Raw genomic sequence first — 8,733 nt, 5'->3', positions numbered from 1 at the left:
CGGAGCAGACAGTTCAGAAGGCCATGGCGGAGCAGGGAACTCAGGAGGCCATGGCAGAGCAGACAGTTCAGACGGCCATGGCAGACTAGGGAGCCCAGGAGGCTGTGGCGGATCAGGAGACTCGGGAGGCCATGGCAGGATGGCCTCCATGGCCCTGGCCTCGTCCCGACCACTACAGATGCGAACTCAGGATGCCATGGCTGGACAGCCTCCGTGGCCTTGGCCTCGCCACTCGTCCTAGCCACTACGGACGGACCCATACTACCCCCCCAAAAAAAATCATTGGGGAGAATATCGTCTTTAGAGGCCCTCCGTAGGCCTAACTCGGGAACAGTGGCCCTCCCTGGGCTTGACTTGGGGACTGGAGCCCTCCTTGGGCTCGACATGGGAACTGGAGACCTTTCTGTACTAAACTCGGGGACTGAAGCCTTCTCTGAAGCCCTCCGTGGTCTAAACTCGGGAACAGGAGCCCTCCGTGGGCTAAACTCTGGAACAGGAGCCCTCTTTGGGCTAGATTCGGGGCCTGGAGCCCACACTGGAGCGAGTTATGGGGCTGGGCCCGACACTGGAGTGAGCTCTGGGGCTGGAGCCAACACTGGAGCGAGCTCTGGGGCTGGAGCCGATCCGCCTTCTCCTCCTTAGATTCCCCTTTAGGTTCGGGGTGAAAGGCGTGGTCGGCGGGCTTGAGTGAGGAATGGCCGGCTGGCTTGGGAATGCCACGGCCGGCGGGCTTGACTTTGGAGCGACCGGCGGAGGGGTTTCCGGATCGGGGGCTCTCCAGACACCGGATGACCGCCTCCTTCCAGTCGAGGTTGGTGGTGTCTGGGAGCTCCGTTGACTGATGGTAAGTGACCCCGAGCCGGAACAGCGTCACGAGGGTCTCCCCATCGAGGGAGCTGGCGAGGGCGAGCGGCACGAATGCCGTCGCGTAGGTGAGCGGGTCGTGGCAAAAGACAAAAAACTAAAGACTTTCAAAACTAAAAACAAGCACGGTGAGAAGGGGCGCTGCTTACTGTCATGGTCAGGTGTTCTGTCACGAATTGGCTACAGTGGAGGAATGAGGAGACCAGGAGTACATCAATAACGAGACTTTAATTGCATTCAGGGAACCAGGAAAACACACGTAGCAGAGGATGTAGACATATACAGACATTCACAATACTGGACGACCAAACTTAGAACAGGCCTCACTATAAATACACAGGACTAAAGGATGGGATGACGAGACACACCCGGAACTAATGAAACAATAAACATAATTAGAACAGTAACAGGAAGAACCAAATAAGGGCATGAAAACACATGGGGAAAACACACACACAACACGGAACAGATTCTGACAATAGTAAGTACATGTAGTTAGTTCATTAATATTACTAAGTACTTAAATGTATAATTACACTGTAACAAGGACACCTTAAAATAAAGTGTCACCAATGTTTCTTATGCTCACCACGTCTGCATTTATTTGACACAGTATAATCAGTAATATTCTGAAATATTATTACAAATTAATATAACTCATCTATTTTATTTTAAAATACCATTTATTCCTGTGATGCAAAGATACATTTTCAGCATCATTACTCCAGTCTTCAGTGTCATGATCCTTCAGAAATCATTCTAATATATTTATTTGATGATTTATACTGTATATTGAATTGATAGTAAGAACATTGTTAAAATAGTCCATGTAACATCAGTGGTTCAACCTTAAGTTTATGAAGCTACGAGAATACTTCTTGTGTGCACAGAACGTTTCGGTTGCATTGCTGTCTATGCAGGGTCAGGCTCTTGGATTTCATCAAAAATATCTTAATTTGTGTTCCAAAGATGAACGAAGGTCTAACGGGTTTGGAACAACGTGAGGGTGAGTAATTAATGACAGAAATTTCATTTTTGGGTGAATTAACCCTTTAATGCCTCCTCAGTTACTTAATTTCTTAAAAATCTTACAGACCCAAAATGTCTAATATTAGGACATACAATGATTTTGTTCCACATACTGTCTTTTTGGTGGCTTAATGCAAGGAATATCCCACAAATGTGTCAACACATGCAGTTATGTAGGAGGTGGAACTAAATTAGGCATCCTAGATACAAAAATTGGCAATTAAAACCTGCAGTGTTCACAACCTCAAATAAAGTCACCAGCCAACAGGCGAGTACATAGCAGCTGTTACACAGGCCAGTGTTTTTTTAGCGCCTACAGATATAACTATCACTGTGAAAAGGTTTGCTGAACAGCCCCAGAGCTAAAAATGAAGTTGAGATGTTGACACGCAGGGAATTCTCAGAGGGCCGGTCATTTAAAATACTGTTTCACGTGACTCAAAGTTTGCCATCATCCTTCATCAAAAACAAATTATTAACCTTTAGAAACTAGCGCGGCTGGCAGACATTCCCGAGTTCACTCCAGGCTGCTATATCTGCCAAAACTTGGCTGAAAATACACACAGGGACCATTTTCTTAACAGCTGGGAGTTCAATTAGCAGCTGATAAGCGAGCAGGGGTTGGACCCTCCAGTTTCCGATTCCTCATGAAAAGAGGAGCAGAGCGCGCCGATTCGGCACCGCAGGCCAGAATAGAAGAGTAATGTTCCTCCGTGCACAGCTGCTAACTGACAACAAAAGACTTGTCATCGTGATTAATGGCTTGAGGAAGCCTCTCTTTGTTACCAGGGCAGCACTGTACTATGTTAAAGGCTATTAACGTGGGGAAAAGATGGGGAAATATATAAAAAAGAAGAGCGAGGGGAAATTTATATATAAAATGGGTACAGGAGGTGAATAAAAGAGTAAAAGTGGCTGAGCTGGAGTAAAGGGGAATCCGTGATGTAGTACGCTGGGATTTTACCACGCTGGCAGGTATAATGTGGGGCATATGACAAAGAGCTATTTGTTGAAATCACTTCATATCGGTATTTGTGGTGATAAATACTTAAGGCTGGAGATTTGACGGCTGCGGCGCTGGATTTAGGAGTGGCCAACGTTCTTTCTTTTGCCCTTCATTCCATCAGCTCTAAATGAAAAGAACTATTTATGGAGGCCATGATATGATGCACTGTCAGGTAGGAAAGAGTGAGAGAAGCAACTTTTCACATTGATTTTCATGTCAGCTGAAAACAAAAAGGTTTTGGATCTGATGCTGCCATGGCAACTGGAGGTAAAAATGCTTTCAGATTTGGCTTCGGTGATCGAGCTCCTCCTCACACAAAAATTGGGTGGGTCTTTTGGTGGGCAAAGAGAACTGGGAGTCCTGGGCTGCATTTCCCAAAAGCATCGTAAGCCTAAGTTGATCGTAGCTTTATTGGTTTCAATGGGTCTACGATCTATTTAAACTTACGATGCTTTTGGGAAATGCAGCCCTGATTGGTTTGCTTTTAAACTTGCAAAATATTTTAGACCTCAAAAAGAATATGGAAAACATAATATGATGCAGTGTATATTTTTATATTTTTAATTATTTATTTATAAAAAAAATTTATAGTATTTGTTTCGCCATTTTTGTTGATTTCAGTCCATTTTACTCAGACTGAAATTACATACAATTTTAGTCAACAAAAATAATATTCAACAACAGTATGTTTAAAATTGTTTACTGCCATGATGCATGTTTACTCTTATGTTTTCATTATCAACATTTTTCTCATCATTACACTTTTGCCAGCAATTTCAGTCCCGAGAGCAGCACTGTACTATGTTAAAGGCTATTAACGTGGGGAAAAGATGGGGAAATATATAAAAAAGAAGAGCGAGGGGAAATTTATATATAAAATGGGTACAGGAGGTGAATAAAAGAGTAAAAGTGGCTGAGCTGGAGTAAAGGGGAATCCGTGATGTAGTACGCTGGGATTTTACCACGCTGGCAGGTATAATGTGGGGCATATGACAAAGAGCTATTTGTTGAAATCACTTCATATCGGTATTTGTGGTGATAAATACTTAAGGCTGGAGATTTGACGGCTGCGGCGCTGGATTTAGGAGTGGCCAACGTTCTTTCTTTTGCCCTTCATTCCATCAGCTCTAAATGAAAAGAACTATTTATGGAGGCCATGATATGATGCACTGTCAGGTAGGAAAGAGTGAGAGAAGCAACTTTTCACATTGATTTTCATGTCAGCTGAAAACAAAAAGGTTTTGGATCTGATGCTGCCATGGCAACTGGAGGTAAAAATGCTTTCAGATTTGGCTTCGGTGATCGAGCTCCTCCTCACACAAAAATTGGGTGGGTCTTTTGGTGGGCAAAGAGAACTGGGAGTCCTGGGCTGCATTTCCCAAAAGCATCGTAAGCCTAAGTTGATCGTAGCTTTATTGGTTTCAATGGGTCTACGATCTATTTAAACTTACGATGCTTTTGGGAAATGCAGCCCTGATTGGTTTGCTTTTAAACTTGCAAAATATTTTAGACCTCAAAAAGAATATGGAAAACATAATATGATGCAGTGTATATTTTTATATTTTTAATTATTTATTTATAAAAAAAATTTATAGTATTTGTTTCGCCATATTTGTTGATTTCAGTCCATTTTACTCAGACTGAAATTACATACAATTTTAGTCAACAAAAATAATATTCAACAACAGTATGTTTAAAATTGTTTACTGCCATGATGCATGTTTACTCTTATGTTTTCATTATCAACATTTTTCTCATCATTACACTTTTGTCAGCAATTTCAGTCCCGAGATTAAGACTGAGTTATGCAATTTTTAATGTTTAGAGCTTTTGAGCTATTGGTCAAATGTAAACTAAACAAATTCACAGGTCAACCTGAACTTCAGAATGCAGCGAAATACTGACTCACATGCATATGAATGGAGCGCAAAGTCTAGTGTGAAGGCACCTCAAATTTGTGTTTTCGCAATGAATAATTTTCTCTCATGCAACAAGTGCAACAGATTTTACCTTTTTTTAAGCACCCAGCACAATCAGACATCTCCGTTCTTGTTACAGGAGGCCTTTCTATAAAAAAAGAAGTCAATTACAAAGAAGGTCTTCAATTGTTTCTCCTACACAATAAATGAAGAATAAATGAAGAGTAAACAAGCATACATTTTCTGCTTTTCAGATTCTTCTCCTGCAAAACAACAACAACAAAAACACTGTGAAAATACTACTGTGAAAAACTGTTGACATTCCCGGAAATATCACACAGCTCACATTCAATGGTTTTCATTGGTTTCATTCAAAACTAAGTTTCTTCTTAGTTTTTTCTCAGTTTATTAGTTATGTGCATTAGGGTTTGATGTTACATCTTATGTTGTTAAGTGAATGCTTATAGTGTCACATGTTAAACTTGATTGTGCTTTGTATTTGTATGACAATATGCACCATATATGTATTAGTATAAAAGACTTCATGTGATCAACTTTGATTTATCATGTGGCTTTCACTTTATCGCCTGTGTTTTAAGGTGGTTGAAATAGACTTTAGTATATTATTTCAGTTCATAAAAAATAAGAACTTTTTTCCTTTGCACTCTATGTTAAATCTGTAAAACCTACAACTTTGATGGTAAAGTTCTGGCAAAAACAGATGCAAGTTTCTTTCAACAGTGAACCTATGCTATAGACCTTTGTCTTCGCAATATATAAGTTTGGTCACACTTTATTTTAAGGTCCAATTCTCACTATTAACAAACCATTAACTACGATGTTTGCAGTAAAATCCTAATTTGCTGCTTATTAATCGTTAGTAAGGTAGTTGTTAAGTTTAGGTATTGGGTAGGATTAGGGAAGTAGAATCATGCAGAATATGTGCTTCCTATGCCAATATGTTAATAATAGACATGCTAATAAGCAACTAGTTAATAGTGAGAATTGCTCACTATACTAAAGTGTTACCGTAAGTTTGAATAGTACTGAAAACGAGGCTTTGATTTATAGAAGTACACATGTTTAATGGATTGTACTGATGCTTAACGACATACAGATCAGTTCAGTTGATGAAGCATCTTTCTAAAAGTCTTCCAGTACATAAAAACTCCATAAAACGGTCTTGAAAGTTGTGAAAATGACATGATTTATACAGTCCGTGCCCTCACAGCCTTGTTTTCATCCACATAAAACTCAATACGGCATCTAACCCGATTAAGGTCTAACCGTATACCTTTACAGCTCTACAGAAATGTGTCTATTATTAAATCTCAGCATCTATACTTAAAGAAAACTCCTTGAGCAACCCATGAGCAATGCCATTTCTCTCTGGGTTAAGAGCCCAACTTTTCCTCGCAACTTCTGACATACATCACGCTCTCTCTCGGGATCTGTGCTTTTTTTTTTATTCTTGTCAGGATTGAGCGTTAATTCTACTTCCTTAACATAAATGACTAAAGGGATTTTTCGACGTTAAGTAAATCTCATCATGTCCGATTGGTCTTCACTGGCTTAATCAGTCAAATTCAGCCGGCGTGTTTTTAACATCCCCAAATATCTGACATATATGTCTTTCTCACAGCCGTCTTCATTGCGTATTCAGTCAGGCGCGCGTCTGGGTTGCCATTTCCCTATTGCGTTCTGGCAGTTGTGGTCTGAAGGAGCTGCCGACCCCGGCCTCGGAGCAGACAGCTTTCCCCTGACTGGACCCACCAGGGACGTCACTGCAGCTCTGCTTTAAGTGAGAGGAAAATGAGAACCTTAGACACAGTGTCACACGGCCCATGAACTGTGGAATAGCCTCTGCGCAGATAAGACAACCCTTTCCGACATGGGAATATTTGAGGAGTCTTTCATATGACAGGTCTAGTGGAACACGGCCTTGAAGGGTCAAATGGAAAGATTTCACGCATGTTTATGCCGGACGGGTCGGAGCGCCATGCTAGAGGAACTCTTGGAAAGAACACAGGTTATATTTCTGTTCTTCAAATCAAGCCTTTGACAGCATGCAAGTTCGAACTTTAGCATGCACACTAGTCCAAAACAATTAGTTGGTTCAGAAACATTGTTTCTGCATAGGCTGCTCTTCCTCGGTGGCACACGCGTGTCAGGATGGAGCTGAGCTGTCAGGGTTATTCTGAGAAACAAGGCTTGCGTCAGCTGGCGCAGCTGAGACAGATGTGAGACTCATCCGTGTGATATCCATCTCGAGCGCCCAAAGCGCCATCCTCCAAATCTCTCCCGAAAGCCTTTGAAGCAAGTCTTTGATGTCTCATCATTCTCTAATTACTTGCATTGTCATGGTTATCACTCATTAGACTCAACTGGGGTAGTTGAAGAGTTGAGTCTTTAACGGATGCTTGCGGTCATGTGGCTTATTGGTTAAAACGTCAGGACTCTTACCTAAATGCTGCAGGTTCCAATCACGGAAGGGAGGTTTCGTGAAGAGGGAATCTTGTCAACAAAATAACTGACAAAAATGTTTGTTGACGAAGGGTTTCTGTCAATCATAAAGTATGAGAGAGAAAAATATATGCTTTTTCCTGAACAACATACTGAAACACAGACTACAGTATTTACATTTTTGTTAAATGTTAATGTTTAAATAACTGCAAAAAAGTGTTTGAGTATTAGCTTTTTATACTTAATTTTGTATTAAACATTTTGTTAATTGACTGAAATTAGACTATAGACTACAATGAATGAATGACAAAATATTGACTAAATTTAAAACAAAAAATTATATTAAACCATTTTAATCAAAACATACTGTTGACAAAAGCAGACGTGAAAAATGCGCTGCCTGCATACCACTAAAACATAGACAGTAACTAGCACAACAAAAAGTTTTTTTGCTAAAGAAATGTTTAAATGAATGCAAAATTATTATTTGCTTTTTTGTACTTAATTTTGTATTTTCTCATCTAAAATTTTCATTGACTGAAATTAGATAAATATAATATGAAAATATGTATATGAATATAATTTGACAAAATGTAAAACATTCTCAAAAGTGAGAGTTAAATTTTAATAAAAACCTACTGTTGACAAAAATATATGGGAAAAATATACTGTCTCCACAACAATGCACTGAAACATGTACAGTAAATACAGCAAAAAAAAAAGTTTTTGTTTAATGTTTAAAGTTTTTTTTTAAAAATTGCTTTTTTGTACTTAATTTTGTACATTTTCATGTAAAATGTCATTAGAGTAAAACCCACTACCATTTAAACACTAAAAAATAATGTAATGAAATATTGACTCAATTAAAAAAATATTTTTGAAAAATGACCATTGAGAAAATTATTTTTGGGAAAAGAATGACTAAAACCCTCCCAAAAAATAAAAACAATGCAGAAATCGATCATTTACTCACCCTTATTTCATTCCAAACTGCTATGTTTTTTATATCTTCCTTGGATCTCAAAGGGAGATGCTTTGAAGAATATCCAGATCCAAAAAATCTCTTTTGATCCTCCTTTTACTTGCTGAAAATAATAGCACAAATAAAGATACAATGGAAACATGTCAAACAGTAACAAGCACATATTTAAATAAAATGTTAAACTGTTAGAGACTGTTAAGCAATATGTATTGGTTGCACAGCACCATAAAGTAGTCTATATGACTTTATGCATTATTTTTCAAGTCTTCTGAAGCCACACCAAAGAACAGACCAAACTATGTTCTTCAAATTCACTGAAAAGCTTTGAAATCTCAGCCAAGTTTGCTCATATTCAAACTGAAAAATGCAAGAACCAGTGGTGTGATGCATATTCATGCAACACGGCAAAATTTTACTTTATGAACTATTAAGTCTGCTAAAAGAACTAGCAGACTTACTAAACACATAAT

At 39.2% G+C, this 8,733-nt stretch overlaps 1 long non-coding RNA gene across 1 annotated transcript; it reads right to left on the bottom strand.

Annotated features, from left to right (window-relative positions):
• Window positions 1–4,942: 4,942 nt before the first annotated feature.
• Window positions 4,943–8,311, bottom strand: LOC107573299 (uncharacterized). Its single transcript, XR_001607484.1, has 3 exons — window positions 8,255–8,311; window positions 5,057–5,081; window positions 4,943–4,966 (listed from the first exon to the last, which is right to left on the bottom strand). It is a non-coding gene; the product is annotated as an uncharacterized lncRNA (long non-coding RNA).
• Between the last annotated feature and the right edge of the window lie 422 nt (window positions 8,312–8,733).

This window comes from Sinocyclocheilus grahami, unplaced genomic scaffold (genome assembly GCF_001515645.1).
Source record: "Sinocyclocheilus grahami isolate Dianchi unplaced genomic scaffold, SAMN03320097.WGS_v1.1 scaffold1914.1, whole genome shotgun sequence".
Lineage (NCBI taxonomy): Eukaryota > Metazoa > Chordata > Actinopteri > Cypriniformes > Cyprinidae > Sinocyclocheilus > Sinocyclocheilus grahami.
The sequence above is the reverse complement of the archived record's forward strand: the minus strand, read 5'-3'. Positions and strand labels throughout refer to the sequence as shown.